This window comes from Gavia stellata, chromosome 1 (genome assembly GCF_030936135.1).
Source record: "Gavia stellata isolate bGavSte3 chromosome 1, bGavSte3.hap2, whole genome shotgun sequence".
Lineage (NCBI taxonomy): Eukaryota > Metazoa > Chordata > Aves > Gaviiformes > Gaviidae > Gavia > Gavia stellata.
The window spans coordinates 68244246-68268682 of record NC_082594.1 but is presented as its reverse complement, the minus strand read 5'-3'; the positions used below and the strand labels follow the sequence as shown (position 1 = coordinate 68268682).

Genomic DNA, 24437 nt, shown 5'->3' with positions numbered 1-24437 from the left:
CCTGCTTTATCAACATTGTTTCCAGCCCAAATCCAAAACACAGCCCCATACTAGCTGCTATGAAGAAAGTTAACCCCATCCCAGCCAAAACCAGCACACCTGGGCACACGCAGGTCCAGTCTGAGGATGTGCCACGGACTGGCGGCGTTTTGGCAGTAGTTAATTTTGACAAAGCCAGAACTCCCCTTCGAGAAAGGGAAGGCAGGGGAGAGGTGCTGTGCCCTGTAGCACTGCTTAGTGAATGATGTACATGAATACAACAGCAGCAGGGAAGACGGCATTTATACATCAGCTTGACTAAGGGGATTTTAATCACTTATGGTGCAGCAGGGCTCTGAAACGCCTTGGGGGGGGCACTTTGGTACTGAAGAGGGGAAGGAAGGAAGGAAGGAAGGAAGAAAAGAACATGAAGATAACACTTACAATGTCTAAATCACTGTGGTTTCTAAGGTGTCTCATTTATTTGGACTGCTTGCTCAGCGTTTCTTGTGTTACTTTGCATTATACCAGTACTTTTCAATGACATTAAGAGCAGCACATTGGGATTTAATGGTAGAAACAGGATTTCTGTTCATATGGTATCATCCCGCACTCCCCCATGAACCAGATTTGATTCTGAACAACTGTAATGATTTATCCATTAAGTTGCTGAAACCATAATCTGTATGTGTGTTGCATTGTGTTTGTGTTTTTAATTAATTTATGCTGGTGATTTCTGCTGAATGCTGAGCACCAGGTCAGGCTGCTCAGAGCTGCCTGTTATTATTTCCTTTATAAATACATGTGGAAAAGCTAACTTCTGAAGGGGATAGTTGCAAGGCAATGTTAGAACGGAAGATTTGCCACCCTGGCAGCACCAGTGGCAACCAAATGTGGTGTTAGACAGATGCTTGGCCTACTTTTGCTTCCTCTCTGCAGTATTCCCATCGTAGCATCCCCAAAGGCGAGGGGCTGGGAGAGGGAGCACTTTGATTACAAGGATTGCTAAAAGCCAATAAATTAAGGAGGATGTCTCCACTGCAAGAGGATTTTTAGAAAGGTCTCCTTCCCCCAGGCTTGTTTGTGGCCATGCAGTCTTCAGTAGGAGCAGGGCAGTGAAGTGCCTCGGTCCGTCCTGGTCTCTGCTCTCAGCTCGGGGTCCTGCTGCCCCGAAAGGGGCAGTGGTGGGTCCAGCCTCCATGCGGGGCTGCTCTTGCGGTCCAGCCTTGCAGGTGTGGTGGCAGCAAGGTTTAGCTGTGGGAGCAGAGGAGGAGAGGATCTTCCATAAAGTGACTTGACTAGCTTAGAGTCCATATGCTGGTTGGTGTTTCACCTGCATCGCTGGTCGGAGGGTTGGGTGGAAATCCAGGAATTCCTTGCTGCTCTTCAGAAGGGGTGCCAGATCTTGCTCGACCTCTCCCCAAACACTCCCCAAGAGTGAAAGATGACTGACTGCAAAAAAGTGAGAGGTTTAAAAACTTGGGTTTTGCCCAGTAATTGGAAAAAATGCCTAACTTTATATATATTACAAGTTATCTGTCCTCTAAATCTTTTCTTGCAGGAGGGTTATAATGGTGATATTTCCCATGGGTCATCCAGGTGAGAATCCAGACTTTTAAATTTCTAGAGCATGTTGTGCGTGGCCTTGACATTTGAAATGTTGCCATAAGAGAATGGCTAGCAGTTTTAGATATGTTTTATTCCAGTTAACAGTACTGGCAGATTTCATTTATGCTATAGGCAACTCTGATTCCTATCCCAGTTTCTGAAAGAAGAAAATGCTGGTGATGTTTGGGGACACACATTATGTGTAAGATAAGTGTAGCTTAGCGCTGGGCTTATACCCACGTACGATGCTGCTCAGTGGGACGAACGTGGTCAGGCACAGGCACTAACAGTGTCTGTGTGGAATTGGGCAGAGCACACAGCGCAGAGTTACTGGAGTTTATGCCAGCTGTGGGAAGACTGGTGATAACTTCATGTTAGTAGGTTTTATACCAGGAGAGGTCACCTGCCAATATTTAAAAAAAAAAATCTGGTCTGGGTAGGAGAGTTTATATTGTACTGGTATGCAACACCACACTGCTGCAGCATGTTTGATCCCACCTGAGAAGCTGTGCATAAACTATGTCTCTGAACTGCGATTTCAAGGAGATTGCGGCTTACTGAAGGTCAGAGAGCAGGGCCAGGAATGGTATACAGATTTTCTTTGTTGTTGTTTGTTTGGGAAAAAGAGAGCTTAAAAGCAAACAAACACAAGCCGCAAACAAAGGAAGCCTTTGCTGTGCCAACTGTCTTGCTGGTAAGAACATGGGCAATGAGATGCTCTTGAACTGGCGTCCATCTCCTGCCTTAGGGGGAAAATCCAGTGTCTGTTGTTCCTTAGCGGTGTCTGTTTTACAAACCCTTTGTTTTCATACCCTCAGTTATAGGTTGATTGGACCGATTATTCTGTATTTGGGAAGGTGCCTTTGAGCAATCTAAGCAGACATTAATGTTGGCCTGAGGATAAAGCAACCTCCTGCCCCTTGAGTAGAGGATGTTGCTCTGAATCCAAAAGCGTGACATTCTCCTCCGGCTTCTGTTCAGAGGGTGATGGTAGTGTAGCACAGTCACAGAATCACAGAATGATAGGGGCTGGAAGTGACCTCTGGAGATCATCTAGTCCGAGCCTCCCACCAGAGCAGGTTCACCTAGAGCAGATTGTGCAGGAATGTGTCCAGGCGAGTTTTGAATATCTCCAGAGGAGACTCCTATGCATTTCTCTTGTTCTTTATCCAAGTACAATTAATGTATTAATGGAGGTCTCCATAGCTGAAAGGAATTCAGCGGCAAATCCTGTGGCTGATCTGACCACAAGGAAAGTTTTATCTTCATCTATCTTTCTTCCCTTTTGCCTCTTACTTCCAGTATATAATCGCTGTTCCATGGTTCCTGGCACTGGTGGTTAAAGCTGAGGGCTGATTTCCTCATTATTTTTATTTTTAATATCTTTTGGCATCTATAGGCTGAAAGTCAGGACATGGAGAGACCAGAATTTAAAGGAACTTTGGGCCACTTTGAGTGTGTTCTTCATGGAAATCAGATTTAATTTCAAGTTTTAGGTACAGGATAGTTTAAGATAATTTAAATATGGATAATGTAAAAGCTGCTTTCTGTGATGATTCTAGGAAGAGAAGGCACGGGGTTACAAGTCCCATTTTTGGAACCGCTGAGCATCTGAAGCCGTTCTCATTCATTTCAGCAGAAGTTCAAATATATTTCCCCAACCATCTTTTTGAAGGTGCTTCCCTTGGTCTTGCTTCCATTTCCCATAATATATTTTGTGTAACACTGGTGTATACCATCTTCTCTGGCTGTATTACTGTCTTGAATCCATTTACTGGAATTCTTGTGCTTTCTTTTGAAGCATTTACTGCTAACCACTAATAAATCTGGAACATATTGGGACTTGGTGGGATGTTGGGCTTTCCAGGATGAAACTTCATTGTTTCCCGTTACCGGCTGTGGCTGGCAGTTGCCTTCCCCTCCCTCCCACCCTCGGTCATCTGAGGTCCTCTCTTACTGCACCAACTTTTTCTACGCGAGCTGTCCCTGCTCATTGCCGCCTTTGTCCCCTGCCTTCCTGCGGATGTCTCTTCCCAGGGTGGTCCTGCTGGAAAATGTGCCCGCAGTTGCTCCTGCGTGGGGGGCAGAAGGCTCCTGGCACAGGCTCACCCAAATCCCATCTGAACTGCTTCATCTGCAGTGACTGCAAGACGTTTAAGTACCAGAAGAGCAGCCAGGCGCCTAGCATGAAAGATAAGATTTGAAAGAAATCAAGAGTACATGCCCAACATTACATCTTTACTGAATTCTCGTTTTCACCCATCATTTTTTTTTTTCACTTTAAGCATTTAGGATCGGAAGTGTCTTTTCGCATTTCTGTAACTGCCCAGTATATTTTGAAGGTCTTACATAGACAAAAAGTAGTCAAAAATGTGTCTCTTAAATCTCTAGTTGTTGCAGATGCCAGCATTAAGTAGCGGGCTTTGCTGGCCGCAGTCTGGCTGACTGTTTCTTCCCAGGTTTTATGTTCAAAGTCACGTGGGAATGAAAGATGACAAAAATCCTCCACTTTTCGCCCGATTGCCCCTCCTCACAGATCGCAGCATGGCAGAGCTGTAAGCCCCTCGCAGCGATGGGGTGGTACCCGAGGTGAGGCGGGGAGCGGGGCGCACGGGAGATGCTGCAGGGAGGTGGACTCCCACGGCCGAGTTCCCAGCTGCCGAGCACAGTTTTGTCTTGGCTTTTTTTTTTTTTAAATAAAAACTTCCTCTGCATTTTTTTTCTCCCTTAAGTTGAGGGAACCCAAATTGTTTTTCCATGTGTGGTTTCAGATGAAAATGCTTTTCTTCCTCTTTTTCTTTCTGTCAAAAGAACCAGTGGAAATTTTTTTTAGTATTATTCAGAGACCTTTATTTTTTTTCCCCTAGGCTTACACTTTACTTTGGACTGATGCCTCATTTTTCAGTAGCACATCAGAGCTACCAAAATAGGTGTCTGCTGGACAAGCAAAGTAACTTTTTAAAAATTAATTTGGTACTCTTTTCATACATCAAGATTGATAATTGTATGTTATTGGCATTGCCATGATCTAAAAATGGTAGTAAAATTAAAATGCCTTGGGCTGGCACTTTTTTGCTGTCCTGAATGAATTCTGTTATGAGATGTGTTCAAAATAAGTTGGCATCCTCGCAGCTCTGTATTATTTAGACAGCAAGAAAGTAGATTTTGGAAGTAACTTCTTTCTATTATTGGAATACCTAGTATACAAAATTAGTGTTTACTTTTTGTTAGCCACAACATCTGGGGATTTCCGTTTCTTCTGCTAAATCTTATGTTCAAATTAGGGTGGTGATGGTTATTCTGAAAGAAGTTTGAGCTGTGTGGCAGCAGTATTTTCAAATGGGTTCTTCATAAGTTTTGAGTGTTTATGTAAGTCCCAGGTGAAAGCACATTTCCTTCTAGGGCTTCTGTTTTCCTCATCTATTCCTGTCATTATTATAAACGTGTAACTTACCGTAAGGGAATGAATTAAGGGAAAAAATAAGCATGTAATTCTAATACGAGTTCTGATACTACCCTTATTCTTCTACACTTGCTCTATTTTCCACACAAATAAAATTGACCTGTACCTTACCTCACACCTGATGTTAATATTTATATTTATTTATATGCTGAATACTTGATGTACTACTGAACTTCATGACTTGCTATTGTCAGAGGAAGCACAAATGATGTGCCAAAAAACCACTGCTGATAAATACTGACTTCAGACCTCAGTTTTTAACTGCTTGTTAAGGGTACACCATGACAGTAATTCTTTATCCGAACATGATCATTTATATGCATAACACACTTCATATGCGACCCATATTTAGATCACTTCTAGGATCCCTGTGAATGTTCCTTCTTCACATTCTTTCATGAAGGGTGTGTGTCCGGAGAGGCTTTAAAAATTACTTTTAAGGGAAGAAATTTCTGAAAACTACCACACCCTCTTGCTCCAAAGAAGCCTTCTGCTGTTTTTGTTTTGGTTATGTTTCTTTTTGTTTTCTTTTTTCTTCCTGAGATGCATGCTACCTGAAAGTTGCCCTGGAGTATTTGCTGGTGGTACTCGCGGAAGAGCCTGCATGACGGGCCAGTACCAGGGGGCAGATGACAGACGGTGTGTATGTATCACTCTTACATCAGTGGTGAGTTGTGCATGGGATCATCCTTAAAGTTAAACCTCAAAAATCATCTCCTTTAAATCCAAACAAGGATGGTTATCCCAGTTTATCCAAATCGATTTGAAACAGCTCTTAAATCACTGCAGTCTTCGTGTGTTAACAAATGCACTTGCTCTCTGGCTGTTCATGTGCCCTTCATTTTTGCCATTAACTTTCCCCCAGCAAAGCCCACAAGCAGCATTTTGCCTGTGGTGGCTTCCTGAGGAGGTATAACTGCACAAGGGTAGAACTTGATGTGATCCTTATTTTAGTCCCCGCCAAGGAGGGCAGGCTGTGGAGGGGCTGTCTGGGGACAACTTTCCTTGGACAAGCATTTCAGAGAAGACTAGGTAAAACAAAAAAGGGAATAGAGGGCATGCAAAGGTACCACCTCCTGCTACCCCACTCTAGTCTTCATTTCCTATCTGCTTCATCATTTGTCTGTAAATCTCTTCAGCTGGCGGCAGACAGCCCTTGTGTTTCAGCAGTTGTCTGCAAGTTGTCCACATGCATCCTGCTTCTGGCACCAAGCAGCCACTGTCGCCATGTTATCTGGCACAGCGGTCTCCAAAGGGGGGTATGTGCACAGGATGATGCATTGGGGTACAGGAAGAAAACATTAGGGTTTCAGTAGTACACGCACATAATTTATAAATAAATAAATATACATATATTCGGGATGCGCACTCAAAAGTTTTTACTGATGGGGTACGTGATCAAAATAGTTTGAAGACCACTGCTCTAGCAGATGGAAAATCGGTTCTTTCTTTTTTTCCCCCTTATTTGACCCCTGATTATGGCTCTGCTAAATTCAGCCCTCCACAAGTACAGTCTCCTCCCAGCTTTTAGACACCGTGTAATGAAATTAATCCCCCAGGTAACTCAGCTGCATACCACCCCTTCTCCAAGAGAAGATGCAAAAGAAGGGGTCTGGCTGAAGGGGAAGCATGCTTGCAGCCTGCCTCTCCAGTGCAATTAATTGAAATGCATCCATGTGATCTCTTCCTTTTGATTAGAGTGGGAGCTGGTTAGTTTCCCAGTGCAGGCAAAAGAGCTGTTTTCTTCTCCTAAAGTGAAACGCCTGGTATCTGATGCTCTATTTATCGAGGCCAGTTAAGGGAAGGAGAGGTGAAGGGGCACAGCTGGGCAGCAGGGTGACTGAGGAGAGGAGGGACCGCACGTGGTGCCGAAATTTTCAGGGCTGGTGGGAAGCAGCAAATGTGGAGGCGAGGTGACTCTAGCGGCATCCCTACCGGTCCGCCCTGCTGTGCCTCCGGGCCTGGATTCTTCCTGTCCCGACACTCCTTTTCTCTTGGAGCAGTGCTTCCCCGCCCTCTCCGAAAAAGAAAAAGCAGGAGCTTGCCAAGGCGCTTCTGAGGATGGCCTCTGCCGAGGCGCAGCAGTGGGAGTGGGGTCCTGCTCCCGGCGGCAGCGGATGAGCTTCGGGTGAACCCACAACTTCACCCTGTTTGGAGTTACAAACGTGGGTTCATGCTAATGCTCCCGGCGTGGGTGCCCAAGTGGGTGGCCAGCCACCGGGGAAGCGATTCCCTCCTCTTTGCACCACCTGGTGTAAACACTCAGACCAAAGAGCAGGGAAAAGGAGTGGGACGGACGGACGGACAGATGAACATCTCCTGTCTAGCTGTGTCCCCAGGCAGCACTTTCAGAGCTGGCTCCTAAATGCCAGAGCCCCCCAGCCCAGCTGGCAGACAGGCTGCAAATCCAGCTGAGGTGGGGCTGCACTGCTTTGCTCACGAGCCTGAGAGCCCTGAAATCCTTCCCTTTTGCTCAAGGAAAGAATCAAATGATGCTGCCGGCTTGGAAAGTTATTGCATAGCTGCTGTCACGTAAAGCAGAGTTTATTGCAAGAACTTTAAAATATGTGCAGTATGTTTACTGGCTTTCTACAAACTGGCACTCTTAGTGATTGCCAGTCGCATTTACGCCAAAGCTTTATGCTTGTAAGGTCAAACACAAGACTTCAACGGTGAATGATTACAGATAAGTTTCATCTTCCGAAGGGTATCCTTTTGCTGCTTACTGGCTAAAACAAGCAGCGCACGCTCCTGCCTTTCTGTTGCTGCACGTGATGCTGCACCTTCCCGCTGGGCTGCTGTAAAACCACGGATATGGAAAGTAAGTCCCTGGATAAGACAGTGGGTGAGAGGAGGAGGGTGCTGAGAGAGGAGAGGAGGGGAGGGGTGGGCAGGGACTGGCAATCCGCCTGGGTGATTTCTGCAGATGCATGACCCCAGTGCTGTTGGCCTGAAGCGGTGGAGCTTTGAAGGTTACTGCACTGACATGCAAGACAGACATGTGGACTAGAAAGGGATGTCCCATGAATAAAAGTACTTCAGGCTATTATGGCCTTCAGAAAGCAATGTTGCATGTATTTCCAGTTGGTTAGAAAGTCCCTCTGCTTGGAGAGGATGAACTCTTACGTAAGTCATTGCACTCTTCATTTTCTCTGTCTCCCAAAATAGGGTGGGAGAAGGGCAGGAGAGGAAAGCAGCATGGTGGGTGAGGTGGGAGGGCAAATGGTGAGCACAGAAGTTCTCAGTGCTACACATATGTGGTAATAATTTCTGTTGCTTCTGCAGTATGCAAATATGCCAACCAGTATGTAATAAAAAACTTCAAGGCGGTTTCATGTTGAAACAGAGATTTATTCAAACTGGGGACCCAGCTGATAATGTGAATTAAGTCCAGTAATCAGAACAGTTATTTGTAGGTGGGATATTTGAATTAGAGAGCCTGCAGTCTCCTTCTGAGTCTTTAAAGTACTTTGCAGTCTTGTGAGAGATTGTATTGAGAACACTTTTTTTTAAAGGGTGACTCACTCTATTTTCCCCTCAAAACAATCAAACTGTTTCATTGAGCTCATCTTCACTGGGCTGATGTGTAATGACTTGTTTTTCCCTCTGCTACTGCCTAAATTTATTCCTCTAGTAGTGTTGTTAAATGTGAACCTTTTTATTAACTTTTTTTTTTAATGCTACAGTCGATCAGTAACCCAAAAGTTTGTAGCTGCATGGAGGATTGCCACAGATAAAGTAATTCTGTGCAGCTTCTTAATCTGGGCATTGAGCAAACCGCTCTTGAAAGAAATCCAGTCTTTGCAGCGAGTAGGTTTTTCTGAGTTTTCACTCAGGTTGGGACAGGCGTTTATGCCCCAACTCTCTCTTCTGCTCCGTGGTCCAGCCCTGACTGGGTGGGCAAGTCCAGACAGGCGTTATCTCGGCTGCTCCTTCAGCCAGAGAACTGTGAGGTGGCTATGAGATTCAAAGACAAAGTGAATGTCCGCTGATGCCGTGGGTGCCCTGGCTTTCCTCACAAGCCGAGCTGCTGCCATCATCTTGCAAAGGCTGGGTAGCGGGGCAAGCCCTTGCAGTGCCCTGGTGAGACACTGGCAAGCAATCCAAAGTTACTTGATATTGCTGGGAGGAGAGGGGGGGAGGAATAATTTGTATCACTGACTCCTGATGGGTGAAACAGTGGGGAGCAAAAAGGGTCTTATTGGGAGTGGAAGCGTTTCTTGAACCGGAGGCAGGAGCGCCGGCTCGCAGTCCGGCTCAGTGGGAAGCAGGGGCTGAGAGGGAGGCAGCGTGGCCAGCGGCATCCAGCTGGCCCCGGGTCTGCGGCAGTGCGCTGGGGAGGGAGATCCCTGGTCCGCTGCCAGTGAGTTTGGGAGGAAAGCAGCTACCGAGGGTGTTAGTCAGAGCATGACTGCTGAGTGCTGTTCAAAGGGCTGGCGCTGTAAGAATGACGGGTTAGGCGTTATCTCATTTCCCCTTTCAAGTAACCCCGGGAACGGGGGAGACCATTAATGAAACCCTTGCGGTGAATGGAGCCAGAACCAGGCTGGAATGTGTAAATAATTTCTCACAGGAGATTTGTCTTATGGTCCTTTTGTACCATTCCACAAGCATAACCTTCCAGTTTGCGTGTTGTTTATTTTTCTCTGGCTGTCACTGTTCCTGCTTAATCCTTAAAGATAATAATATGCAGTAATAATGGTGAGGAAGAATGCTTTTCTTAACATTAATGTCAAACATAGTGTGATACAATTTCTGTAATATTTTGGCTTAATACTATGCGCATAGTGCCAGAAGTAGTACTGAATGGTTCAGGGACTACTGTAATGCTCATTAGGGATGCTTTTTCAGAGCTCATGTAAGAGGCCTCGGAAGGCATGCAGAAGAGTGAACGCAGTACACTTTATACTTGAAAAAGGTGGCAAAAATAGGCTGCTGGAGAATTAAAGCCTAGTCAGCCTAACGTTGATCCCTGAATGCAGCTAATAGTCAATATATAAACACTTACTGAGTAGTACAGCATTAAAAAAGCAACGTGAATTTCTAAATACAGACCGTTTCAAAGCAGCCAATTTTTCAATGCTGACAGATGAGCATGCCTTGTAAACAGAAGGGAGAGAATAAACGAAGTGTATCAGCTGATGCTGTCTCACACAAAATTTCATAAGCAAACAAGAGAAGGGTAATTTCATAAGAAAAATCTCATTAGCAAACAAGAGAAAGAGGCTCTAGAATTAGAGCCACTGTGGTTAACTTTGTTCGACCACAAGCCTTGCGGCTTCTCTTCCTTCATGTATCCACCCCTCCTCTTGCCACTGGCTTGTTGCTGCCCTAGAGCATTCACAGAAATGCTGCTGCTACCTCCTCCCCTTCTTTCATCATCCCCTTGCAAGATGTATTAGTTTGGACTCGGTGCTAGGTTTCACTGTTGTTGGCCTTGTTTAGTAGAGAAGCGCGTGGCAGTTTGGAAATAATAGTCTAGGTGAAACTGCCAGAACGGAGGTGTGCAGCTGCTTGAAAAGAAGCATTTGGGCAGGAATTGTTGTCTCGAGACAGAGCCACCAACAGAAGCACCCCTACCGGGACCATCCAGACAGCCCCTTGCAGGAGCTCTCCTTTCCCACTTGCATTCAATAACTTGATCAGTGACCTGGATGCTGGAGCTGAAAGTTGGCTTATGAAATTTGTGCCTGTCCTTGACTTGGAGGAACCTTGGGGGGTGCAGGAGATTAATTCAAAATGGTCTCGGCAGGCTGGAGAGGGGGTCCATGATGAAGAAATTGAATTTTCACAAACACAAGTGCTAAGAGTTGTGCTCATGAAGGAGAATTCAAATGGCCATGGGCTGGGACATTTGGAGGATGTGTTGAAAAGACTTAGTGTGTTTTATGATGTGCTTGCACAGAAAAACAGATCTTGTTTTGGAAACGTTATATGTAAAATATAAAGGAGGGTAGACCTAGATTTTTTTGAAGAGACTGTGTATTAATTACTGAAAAAGCCTGAGACCTGTTGTCCTGTCAGAGTAGGGTAACAGAGAAGCCTTGTTAAAGCTTAAGTACTTGAAGAAGATTGGAAAGAGTGCAGCAGCCGCTGGCTGGTGCGTGCTGCTTTACTGAAATCTAGGAACAGGGTTGCGTCCATGGATGGCAAATCTATTTTGGTTGTGAGTTAATGCATCTGTAGTCTCTGTAAGTGAAATAGGAGGAATACAATAGCCCTGCCCAGGAATTAGGATCACTTTTTTCTCCGAAACATCATTTCCTCCTTCTGTGTGCTCTTCTGCCAGAAAGGAGATGGGTGCAGCTGGGGAGGTAGGTGAAGTCAGAGGTCCTGAAATGGGACCCATGCCCTGACATACCCTTGATGAGTGTGTGTCAGTTTGGGATGAGATGTGCCCACGGCTGTGCTGTCTGCAGGTGACAGAGTATGCCCATCTCCCTGCATGGCAGGATGCAGGCTGCAAGGAACCATCTAGCCACGCTGGGCGATACGTAGCCCTGCTGTTTGTCTTCCCCCGTCATGGGAACTGCAGAGGAGGAGGCTGGAGAGAGTGGCAGGGATGATTTCTTCCCTTTCTAGCCATGAGGATCCTGGGTTTAGGATCTGGTCGATGCAGCTTTCGACTCTGCAGTAACCAGGATGAAGGGCAGATTCAAAGTAGATGAACATTAATGTCTTTGGGATTCAAAAAGTAACCGGCGAGTAGTGTTTATTGTTTTTGGAGCAAATTCCATTGTTTAACTGCTAAACAAGAGAAATGCCACTTTCACTTCTTCCAGCAGTATGCCAGCAGAAAGGTTAAGCCTTTCTGCTGTTATTCCTAAGCATGTTAGAGGCGAGGAAGCTTTTGACAGCTGCCAACATCAAATACTTCCTCCAAGCAGCTGCTGCAACTCCAGTCCCACAAGGCAATAGGCGTGCCATCTGCTTGTGCCTGGCACTCAAGTCCCTGCGGTCTGCTCCTGCTCCGCTCAGCCTGCAGATGCTGCTGGGCCCAGGAGAGGACACTCGGCGAGAGCAGGTCTAGCTGTGGAGCTGGTGTTTCCCATCACTTCTTGGTGAGGGGCCCTCAGCCAAGCAGTGCAGCTCATCCCAGAGCATCACTCCAGGCCTGCCTCAGGTGTAGCAATAGCACTTTTTCAAAAGTTGTGTTTCAATATTGCAGTGAACTCAAGAGGAGAGAAATGACTGTCTGTCCTCTTGTCAGTTGAGAGCAAATTTTTTTTATTGGTGCCATTTCATAGAATCATAGAATGGTTTGGGTTGGAAGGACCTTTAAAGGTCCTCTAATCCAACCCCCCCCTGCAGTGAGCAGGGACATCTTCAACTGGATCAGGTTGCTGAGAGCCCCATCCAACCTGACCTTGAATGTTTCCAGGGATGAGGCATCTACCACCTCTCTGGGCAACCTGTTCCAGCGTTTCACCACCCTCATGGTAAAAAATTTCTTCCTTATTTGAACGGCTGCGATTTTGCCTTCTCTCCTGACCCTGAGCCCGGCGGGTTCGGAGTTCCAGCTGTGATTTAAGTGAATTTGCTGTTAGCCTTTGGCGGCGGAGGGTTAGCTGCTTTGACCGGCAGCTTTGATGACCCTGAAAGGAAGGACGGCGAGGGAAACCCCAGGGGCTTTTCTTTTCTCCTTCTTCTGAGCAGGCTGCGGCTTTACAACCCGCGGGGATCTGTGGGGAGAGCGGCGGGCAGGGCTCGGCCTGGCGGGAGGGCGGGGCGGGCAGGCGGCGGCGGCGGCACCTTTCGGGAGGGGGGTTTGAGAAGCGGCGCTGGCGGGTGGGGGATCGCTGCTCTCCGGCTCCGCCTGCCGGAGAGAGCGCGGCGGGGCCGGGGCGGGGCCGGGGCGGGGGCGGGGCCGGGGCGGGGCCGGGGCGGCTCCCCGTCGTGGGTGCCGGGCACGGCCCGTGGGTCCGCGGGCGGCTGCCGGCGGGGGCTCCTCCTGCAGGCCGATGCTCTCAGGCTGTCGGGCGGGGATCGCTCTGAGGGCGGCAGCTGCACAAGCTGTTGGGAGCGCTTGCTGTGAAGAAGGAAAGTGAGGGAGGTGAGAAGTGGGGGTTCGGAGCTGTGGCCGATCCCTCTGCACCGCAGCGTGAGTCGAGGGTTTTCACCAACTCGGTGTTTGCAGGGGGAAGCACGCAGTTCGCGTGCTGATGTCTTCTGAAATGCATTGCTGATTCCAGTTACTTGGGAGAGATCATTGCAAGGCTTGAGAGGGCTGGGATCACAACGTCCTGAAAAGACAATAAAATCAGTTTTCACAAAGTTCCCCTCCATTCCAGTCCACCCGTGGCCATGGCCTGCTGCCCCCCCCCCTCCCCTCCCTCCTCCCCAGCCTGCAGCGTTACCTTCTGCTGCAGACCTGGCGAGAGGGGGCACATCTGCCAGTCCCGTGCCGGTAGTCCCAGCACAGGACACCCATGCTGAGGGAACACCTCGCTTTTGCTGAAATGGAGAGATGCTTCTTGCTTCTCGCTGCCTTGTGCTGAGTATGGTGCTCACTGGTCCCTTGCTCTGCACCAGCAGAATTTGCTAGCCCACCTCCCGCCAGCCAGTCTGCTGCTGGTCTGGCAGGCTGTGTCGGCTAGGAGAGGGCTCTCATGAGAGCAAGAGATGGCCTAAAGGAGGGTGCTGCTCCTCGCAGCTGGGGTGGAGGTGAAGGGAGGAAGGAGTGTGGTGGCGGGGAAAGGAAGAGCGGCGGAAGGAGAGAAAAGGAACTAGACTTTGCCCTTTCAGTGGCGGTGAGCTCCTCAATCAGCTCAGTCATCTCATGCATACACCCTCAGCAAACTGGAACAGCTGAGGCATGAGTACGTGTTTCCTTCTCCTTATTTTGCTCCGGGAGTGGTGATCTCACGGGGTGGCGGGGCAGACAGCTGCAGGGTGTGACTGACTGGCTTCTCTGTCAGTTCCTGACAGTGCGGGCACCTCAAAGATCTCCTTGCGGAGGGTTACCCAAGCTGCCTGAAGCAGGGAGAAGGACACAGACCTGGCCAGGAGCTGCAGAGCATTGAGCATCCTGGAGCAGGCCTGGGGATCTGTCCCCACCCATGTGCTGCTGTTCTGGATCATGGTGGCCTGCTAGAGGAGAAAGGAAAAATACTATAAGAAATGTGGGCCTGAAGCAATGGTTCCCTCCCGTAGTCAATCTTTGCTTGACAACACTGGTCCGATTTCATGCCGAGCCCAGGTCCAGCCCGTCTCCTCTACCTCAGGAGCTTCATTATCACTGCAGAGCCACGACTGCCGATCCCATCTTCTGCTGGTGCTGGAAGCCCTAGTGCCAGGACCAGGCTGATGGGCTTGGCTGAACCGTGTGACTTTGTCTAGAGCTGTTCATGCGGCTCGGGGCTGCACTTCCCCTAATGCCCTCTCCGGGCGACTGCAGACCGCAGCGATTTGCCAGTGCTTATGAACGTGGTCTCTGTTGGGCTGGCCTTGTCCTGGTCTCCTTGGCTGTAATTTTGTTCACAAGTTTTCTTTTAGAACAGCTCTTTTGGAAAATGGATTGGTGATACAACAGGGCCAACTACTGCAAAGTGAACAAAACTGAAAAACATAGTTTAGCCAGGCCAAACTGGTTAATAAATGACTCAAACGTGCTTAAAAAAGTGTTAATCAAAGAGTTAATGGTTATTTTCCTAGTTCCCTTTTAACAGATGCTTACTGGCATTCTCCTTGAAGTCTTGCAGCTTTTACGGTCATCATGAATCAACAAACTGTTCTTGCCTTCCTATAAAAGTGGAACTGCTGGCATATGAGCAATATATGAAATAACATGCATTGCAATACCAAGCGAGGCCTCTCTTCTTTCTGTATGGCAACTGGTTTATTGTGATTTTCCTCATCCTTGAGAACAAACTGCTCTTACCTTGACATTTGCCGCGTTATTTTGAGAGAAAAAGCTGTACTGCATTCTTTCTCCTAGGTTACTAACTGTCCAGTGATAAGTTTAATACAACTTTGCTGCTGTTTTTGTACTTGAAGGGCCTTCGCAGGAAGAGATAAGAAGTTCAAATGAGGAAGCACTATGCAGCGGTATGGGAAACAGCAGCTTCGAAAGATAATTTACATTGTTAATTTGTCCACAAAAAAGGGTTAGCGATAATGGTAAGTGGTCTGAAGACAGAAATAGAAGGAGCAAGAAGCAGGATGCAGAGAGACAGGGTGGAGAAGGGTAAGCAAAATGAGGCTCTGTTGGTACAGCATAGCATTATTTGGTGCATAGGGTGAAAGAAGGTAAGAAGGATTAATGAGATGCATGTTCATTGTCTGGCAAAAATCTTGTAGGAAGGCAAGGTATTGTGCACCAGACTTCACCAAGATGTATTGAATATTGCAGATAAATACACTACAGTGCACTAAGTACAGTTTTAAATATCTGAATAGAGAAGATTTCTGCATTACCTTCAGTGTCACTGTCAAATGACAGCACAAATGCCATGTCTGAAAGCAGCACATCAGTTTCTCCGTTAAATGCTGCCATAGATCTGGGGCTGGCCGTACTCAGTTTCACAGCTTGGGAGCATGGAGCGCAAGTAGTCATGTTTTCACATGATGTAATTGCTTTTAAGTTATGTCTGTCCATAAACAGACAAATTAATAAATACCCTTCCCAGTGACCAAGAAAAAAATACCCATTTTCTTGAATTCTTTTATAAACTCTATAAGCACACTTTCTAACAGTTACTGTCAACTAGTGGTAAAATAGTGTTAGGAGAGTCAGGTATTTGTGATCAGAAAATCTTAAACCTTTAAAAATTGTTTAGCTCTGTCCAAGCTACTACTTCAGTGGAAGAAAGCTACCTTTAAATCGATTGCACAATGTATGAAAACTGCATCTTCGTAATTTTTTCTCTGTAACCAGTAGCAGGCCAAAAGGCATGTTATTAAGAGGGTACAGTGGAAAATGCTGGTGGTAGATTTGGACCATTTCTTGCATCACTGGTGGTGAGCAAAGTTTTAGGCTCCGCTTGATACAGCTCTGATTGTGTAGCAGGTGGTAGGGGAACATTGTTGGTCTTGAGGAACTTGCTGCTTTAACCTGCAAAGGATTGCCTGGGGCCTTTAAAGAGGCATGTGAGGGGTTCAGATTGCTTTAGGAAAACTGAGTTGGAGCCTCTGTCCGCACAAGAGAGACGCAGCTCAACTCTTGTTTGGTCGCGCAGGTTGATCACCCTGACCTGCTCTAGGAGGTGGTGGTTATTTTCTGCTCCCAGTTAGTCCTTGCCTTGTGCTGAGGTTGTCAGAGATGGCAGTGGTCTTCCAGGAGATGGAGAGTGAAACTGGCTGCCTTTGTCTCAGAAAAGAAGGAAATCAGAGGGTATTCCTCCTTTCCCAGCAGGTGGGAGGGTGGGGAGAGGGCCTTCACCCTCCCTTTGGCATTGACAGAGGTGCCTGCGGTGGGGTAGGGTGGCCCTGCGTGGCTGTTCACTGCTCATCGGTGACTCCAGGGGTTGCTCTTCCCAGGTGGGGACCTGGGACCCTGTCACACTCGTTGAGATGTCTGGGGTTATGCACACAGAGTTGTTGCCTGTTCCTTCTCTCATTGTCCCCGGAATAACAGTATAAAAAGCCACAAGTTAAGGTATAGCTCCGGAGGGAGTGAAGTTGTCACAATCATCTTCAGTCCCTGGAATATCAGAAGATTTGTAAGATGAAAACACCTGAATGATCCTGAGAAATGGACCTACAGCTGTTGGCTGTTCCCTCTCCAGGTTTTTGTACTTTTGTCATCTAAAAAGTACCGATGGTTATACCCTTTCCTGCGGGGTGGAGGATTTGCTTCCTTCTCTCTCCTTGGTGGTTTTGAGATGGAGAATTGGCGTGACAGAATTTGTGGAGCCGAACTGTGAACTTTGATGGATTTGTCCTCTTCTTTACAGAGTCAAATTTTTACAGGGTGAAAAAGGAAGTGGTTTGCTAAGTCACTTTTTTTTTTTTTTAATTTTATCACAACTACCAGTAATAACCACGGGGAAAACATGCAAACAGTGACTATTCAGTGTAAAGCTATATACAGGAAAGGCTGCTCACTGGGAACCTGCTGCCAGCGAGGCTACACCCTGCCAGTAAGTGTCCACCCGGTTGCTTGGGCTGAGGGTTTGGCCATCGCCTCTGCCTGAGTGCGTGTTGTGCTGCTTTCCAAGCTGACAGCCCAGCAACGAATTGTACGGCCTTTGAGTCCTTTGCGGGGAGATTCTTGTGAGCAGGAGCCATGCATGGGAACGGTGATAAATGGAGTTAGGAAGAGGATGAATAATAGTTTTTGCTTGCTGGGTTTTATTACTACTAAAAGCGAGCGGCACCGGTAACAGAGCTTTGAGCAAAGTCCTTCGTCATTCTTGAAATGTGTAGAGGTGTCCTGGTATTCCCAGTAGTTTTTTATCCATTGCTCATCTGGAGTGTTTTTAGGGACACTATTTTGTCCCCACCCAGAACAGAGGGTTCGTGGTTGGTTTGAAGATATCCCTATCGCTGACGGGTATTTTTGAGCAATGGGATAACTGGCAGTGCTGATTTAGCTGAGGAAAAGGACACTGTTGATGGAGTAATTGAACCCAAAAGTGAATTCCAGTGGAAGGAGTAATTTTGTCCCACCTGTTGCAGAAATTGTATCGCTTCTGGTATGATTTGAGGGAGTCTTTATGTTCAAGAGTCAGTCATTTTTCCAGCTAAGCAGACCTTTTAGGGTAGGGCAGCTGTGCTTTTTTGATTTAAGGCTTTTGCTCTAATTTAAGAATCTTGTGTTTTTCATGTGCTTTAAAATATTATGAAAAATCTATTTGAGAAAGTATTTTTATTTTTTGTACTGAATCCAAAAGTAATTTTTGCAGTGTTAAGGGGAGGGTGGTGGTGTTTCTGTTTTACATTATCCTGACTTTTCAGGATGAATTAGTTTTGTTTCCTTCGCACCGTGAATTTCTTTTACAGTATGGATTTTTCTGCATGGATACGGATTAGAAGTTTTAATAGCTTTGAAACCAAAATATATATACTCAAAAATTAACATTTTTTTTGAGTGGCTGAAAATTGCACCTTGCCTGTGTTTCTTAAGTCTTTACATGTGTTCAGCTTTATTTTTCTAGACACATGAGCTACTTTGTATATTCTGCATTAGAGAGTACATTAGTTTTTACACGAGAAACCATCATACTATTAGTCTCTGACCTTTTAAAGGTGACATGGTTGGTTTGTTACTAAAGTGATAACTTCTAAGGAACCACTGCTTTCTACCTTTCTTGGAAATGCTGGTCAGAGTATAGGTGGCTGTGTGATACATTCATAGACGTACAGCCAAGATCCTTGCTTCTTCTGGGCTGCTAAATTGACCATCCCTCGCTGTTCAGCTCATCCTTCTTACACCAGCACCATTCAAGGCTCTGGGACCCTCTTGGGAGCTGAGAGGTGGGTTGTCCTTCTAAAACCCCGTAAATTAGCAGCCGTAAATTGCTATCACCTGCTGCATGGTGGTCACATTTGGCTGTGTGCCATGAGGTGGTGGTGCCTTCAAGCATGCACACGTTGTTGGGGTCACTGGGACCTCTTCCATCCTTTGCAAGGGGAGCATGCTGTCCTCTGTCCTTGGCAGTTTCATTTCATTTCAATGTAAAGAACACTAAACCTTGATGAGAGGCTTTTCTTTCTCTACTTGTAATGTAGCGTTAGTCATTTGAAAATTATTTGTGAGATGGAAATCAAAGGGGCCAGGAGAATAATTGCTGGGCAGTCAACAGAGGAAGCAGTTTATAGGCTGCTGTGGTTTTGTTCACATTTGTTTAACCCTGATGAGTGGTGTTCTGGAGAAAAATGAAGACTTCCTAATACTCCCGTTCCTTCAGTGAACGGGCAAAGTCAGCCTGGGGCCTGTTTTGAGATCTCCCATCAGCTCTCCAGCAAAAGCAGGTCTCAGCGGTTGCCTGTCTGGATCGGCTCAGTCGGCTATTCTGTAGCTCTGGAAGGGCTCGCTGGCTTTCGGGGCACAAACACGGCCGTCAGAGCAGGTAGTTCTGCAGGGTGTCTCGAGCAGCAGCTCTCCGGGCAGTTTCCTTCATTTGCCACCCATTTTCAAGTTCTGCTTTTGTCTTTTTTTTTTTTTTTTTTCTTTCTTTCTTTCTTGGAGGCTTCCTCAGTGTTTTGTAGCATCTACTGGGGAACTTTCCATCACCCAAAAAGCCAGCTGTTACCAGGGGCTTTTTAGCCCCGTTTCCAAGAGCGCTTTATCCCATTACAATAGAGTAAAGTAAACATTCTGGATATATCTGTCTACAGTAGTAGGGTGCAAGTAGAAGACAACTTTCAGACTTTTCAGTCTTCTTTTTCAGACTTACAATCTTCATGCATCATGTACAAAGTGCTTAAATGTAGAAAGTGTATTTCTGACTGGGTTTGAAAATCTCTTTTGCGAAGAAGCTTTTAATTCCAAGACAGTAAAAATTATTCTGAATGGAAGGTCCCATATCTAGAAATGCAGATCGGGACTTGCTTGTGTGCCTTACCTGTGTTTTTCCACATGTTCTAGGCTATGAAGATTAATCTAAACTCTGAATTTGCTGGCTTTAAACCCTTCCTTCCCCCATCTTTTTTGTGTGTTTTTTTTTCTTTTCTCATTTTTAAGATGTTTATCCCATGGAGTTCAGTGTGCATATGAGTAACTGTACCCATCTTAAAGCTTCAACTGCTTGCCAGCTTGTTTATCACTCTTTTTTTAAAGACGCCTATGTACAAATGGCAGGACAAAACTGATTTATGCTGTGTCACATGGTTTGTTCTTTGCACACCTACTCATGCACTGATCATCCACTGATTAACAGCATAGATTTCTAGCTATAATGCTAACCCGCATCTTCAGCCGCTGATCTGTCATTCCTCTCTGCTGTCAGTTTAGCCCTGGTCTGAATTATTAAAGCATATGTGGGTTAACTTGTACCTCCCTCTGGCTGTAGAGAGAAATACTGGCCCTGAGAAATAAGGCAGCATTTTCCCAGTAGAGGGAGGTATTGTAAAGCTCAGCCAAAGTAGGATTCCACTTGCTGGAGAAAAAATACGCTTTTGCAAGGGCTTTTTTGCTGAATTTTAGGAGTTCATAGGGCAGCAAGTGCAGAGAGCTCGGAGGAGGCAGCCAAAAGACTTTGCTCCACGTTCAGGTAGACAGAAGATTTTCCTATGCTTGCTTTTATATTTTTTATTATTATTGGAATAAAATAGTTGGAATGAGAGCAGGGACCTCTGCCTTGCCTCACCAAAACCTCACAGGCCACCTGCGGTGGGGGTGGAGATGCCTTTGCTACTTCCAGGGTGAGGAGGGAACCCCATGCTCACTGCAGCAGCCCCCTGCCTTCCCTCTGCCGCCTCAAATCCCAAAGGACTTTGCTGGGTTGAGTGCGTCGCTGCTCTGAAGGGGACTGAGCACACCATCATGTAGATTTTTTTACTTTACATTGTATGGCAGGGACGTTCATCCATAGAAGAGGTTTAAAAAAGCCCAGCAACTACCGTTAAATTGCAGCAAACGTGCTTGGTCAGCTGGAGCATGGACATAAATCCATAGTGCTGCTTTGCAGCGTCTGCGTAGATAGTTCAAGTGCGTCAGTACTTAGCCTAATCTGCAGATTAAATATGCATGCTGCAGGATTGATTGATCGCTAAGTGGAGCAAGGCAAGAAACATCAAAACAGATGTTGGAGTCACATTAGACAAGGAAGGAAACGTGTAATTAATTAATTATTTAACTCATTGAATCAACAGTTTAGGCTCTCTGAAGCTTTGAAATTTCTTTTTCAAGATTCACGTCCTTAAGATTTGTGGCTTGATTGCTCTCTGCTCATTTCCTTTTATCACCGTCTGCCCTAGCAGGGACCCAGGGCACTGTACGCTGTTCCTTGACACCCAAACCCACGGGTGGGTACTCGCCTCAGCAGCCTAATTCAGAGAGGCATAAAGCTTTGTTTGCCTTTGGCACATCAGTTGGGTGCTTCACGGGTTCTTGCAACACTGCTGGAAGGGTTATTTCCACCTTCCTTCACTTGCTCCAGCGGGTCCCATGCATTCCCACCGACATACAAGCCTTTTCCTTTGCTTTAAATAGTGTTTTGCTTCCAGACCTTGCGAGAAATAGTAGAAAGCCAACACTCTTGGACACGTTCCTGTGGAGACTCATCCCAGTGATAAGCTTGGCAAGCGATGGGGTTTGGAGAAACATGCTCCCCCACTGCAGCCACCTTTTAACTGTCTGCTCTACAGGCTCTCCTATACTGTTCTTATAGGGCTCTTCTGATTATTTTTTTTGACCGCTTATGCTGCCCTGAAAACAGCTTTTTCAATTGCTTTGAAAATCTTCAACTAAATTTAATTGAAATTTGGTGGTTTGTTCAAAGTTTAAAGAAAAACCAGAACAAGAATGTGTCACTGGAGTGGAAAAAAGATCCATCATGTTGATAAAGGCTTCTTTGTGTGGAATGAGAGAGCTAAAACTTCGTCTTTTCTGGTTTCTATAGTTAACGTGCATTCTCTGTAAATACAGACTCATGAAGAAATGTACTGGATTTTAAGTACTGGGCGTTTTTTGTTAGTCCTAAATTCAACGACATGGTTTCCAGCATCATGGATTACTGTTTGCATCCCTTTGAGCATAGTGAAAAGTAACGAGACATCACCTGTCTGTCTTAAAAGACTTTTAAATTGCAAGATTCTGCTGAATACCTACAGTCACTGGAACAACAGTACTTTAACAGAAATTTAAGAGAGAGCACTTCAGGCCTGGTGTATCAAGATAAATGCTTTGTAGGACTGTAATGAGAACTCAAGCATGAGCCTTGTCCCACATAATAAAAAGTTATTTATTGCTTGGGATGAACGAAGGACTGCATAGTTTCTGTCTAGGTTCCACCTTTTGCTGCTTAGACATAGGTGAATATTTTCCTCTAATAATACTGATACTACCATGCTTATCCATCAGATTGCAGCAGCAATGTTAACTTTCTCTGGGGGCGGGAGGAAGGTCAGTTGCATGAGTGAAGGGGCACACACTGGAAAATGAAGAGTGAACCTTCAAAGTACAGGACATAAGTGGAGGCTGTGTGTTACTGGTAACAAGAAAAGCTGTGGTAACTTGGCCAGTCCTCAAAAATTCTGATGGAATGTGAAAGGTCCAAGTAGCCCCGTCCCACGTGAGAAGAATGTAATCTCTCAAAAAAGGAATTATAAACAGCAGATAGGGGCTGGAAGGTAAAAGGGGGTGTGAGGAGCAGGAGGCACTCGCTGGGGAAGTTCTTCCTGCAGAGAGGTCCATCTGAATTGCTTTCTGGCAACCTTTAAGTGAGTTAGTGGAGAAATATCATTTGCGTTCTCCAGTGTCTCTCCCCAAAACTCCCTCACAACATGTATTTGATACTCAGAACTTAAGCTTTGGCTGTTTGGGTCATTTCAGATTTGAAACCTCCTTTCTCGTGAGGCTTGGTGGAGGATCCCACAGGGCAGAAAAGGAGTCCAGTTTGGATTTCTTCTTGTAGAAAGCTTTTAGCTTGTTCCCAAGTCCTCCAAGAAAGTCTTTCCTAAATCAGGTTAGACCCCCGTTGGAGTTTGCTGAAGAAGCCTGTGAAATAATGATGCCGTGGAGCTGACTCCCAGGTCTATTTTAAAAAACTAACCATCTTGCCCTCCTTTGTATCGAGGTCGATTTGATCTCTATAACAATCAACTCCTTTTTGTGTCTGGACTTCTTGTATTCCTTCAATTTACGTGCTCTGTCTGGTGGTGTTGATTTTAAATTTTAATAATACCGGTTTGGTGCAGCTCTGGTTTCCAAGCACCTTTTAGTAAGAGCCATTGTCCTGTAGGCTGTCCAAGCCCGGTGGCTGTTTGTGCAGATAAACATGGATTTTAATGCTATGTACTCCACACTAACACAACTTGCAGCAAAGTTGGTGAAGAGTTGTCCTTTAATTTTTGATAGGTTTGTGTCATGATCAATACAAAAGTATACACTGAAGAGACTGCTACTCTAGTGAATAAAAAATTATGAAGAAATTTGTAGGTAATAGCTAAATTTCATTAGTTTACAAAGCTTTTTCACAGCAAAAAATCTACTCTGTCTTCACTTTTTAGATTATTATTATCTAAAATTGATTGTTTGGACAAAGATAAATCATTGGTACACTCATATTGAAAGCACAGTAAGAACTGTTGGTAATGTATAAAAGCCACTGTGCCATGGGCATCTGTCGTCTGCCGTCCTTAACCTCCGCTGTAACAGCATTAACTTTTCATTGACTCGCTGATTGACTGACTGCAGGGAATTGGCATTTAATTAAGTTTATCCTACTGTGTATTGAGAAACAATTTTAAATACTTTGTTGGAAACTGGAATGCAGCATGTTTAGGCAAATACCATGACCGTTCTCCCTTTTATTTTCTGAGGACAGGAGCTCAGATGTATAGCTCTTGTTGGTATTTCAGTGTGTGCAACCTTCTACCATCATATAAATCACTTTGAATTTCTCCAACCATTATCTATTTGGCATGTTATGTGATTCCTTTTCCAAAATAATTTCTGTTATTTTTCCATTGGGTGATGTTTTATATTATATGTTGATGACATTCCAGACTGAAGCACGTTGATAGTATTGTATGAAATTACTGTGCTTGTGTTCAGTCTGGTAACCTTGACAAAATTGGTGTTAAGTGATGTACCCAGTATTACATATGTTACACTTTTCTCCATTACAAGAATTCAAAAATACTCTTATGTGTATTCTGGTAACAAAATAAACACTTTAATAATGAACTATGACATTCATACCACATAGAACTTGTTTCCTATCCTAGTCAAAACAGTCCTTGCAAATTGTTAGGTTTCTCGGCTTTTGTTAAATGTAAGGTCATTTAAAAACACCCCCCTCCCCCAATTCTCAACATAGAAGTAAAAATTCTGTATTAAAGATTTTGTTTCTATGTGCCAAGGATAATGTCAAAGAGATTTTGAAAAATTTTTCAAAAAGTGGTTAGCTTTTTTGAAGCCTCCTTTTAAGTTGAAATGAAGAGTTTTATTACTAAAAAAGTACTAAGTGAGATGAGACGCAGAGCTTGCAAATCCCTGCTAGTCACCTTCCTGTCTTACAGGAAACCTTAAGCACTTTCATTCCTGTTTTACAATTGCACAGGACACTCCATCACTACAAAATGTGACAAACAGTTACGGTGGTTGTGTTTTCATAGCTGAGAGTAGGAAGAGAAATACATTGTGGTTTTCTTCTGATTTTCAAGGTGCGTGGAAAAGAGCAATTTCTGACAAGCAGAGTGCTATTGTGTTTCCAAAAGAGTGTTTTCGTGCTGGTTACTGAAGCTACTTTGCTGCATCAATCTCCCTATCAGAGTTCGC

General features: G+C 45.4%; 1 protein-coding gene across 1 annotated transcript in view; it reads left to right on the top strand.

Annotated features, from left to right (window-relative positions):
* The window catches only part of LIMS1 (LIM zinc finger domain containing 1), a 75359-nt gene that overhangs the window by 14492 nt on the left and 36430 nt on the right, over window positions 1-24437 (top strand). The window lies entirely within an intron of this gene.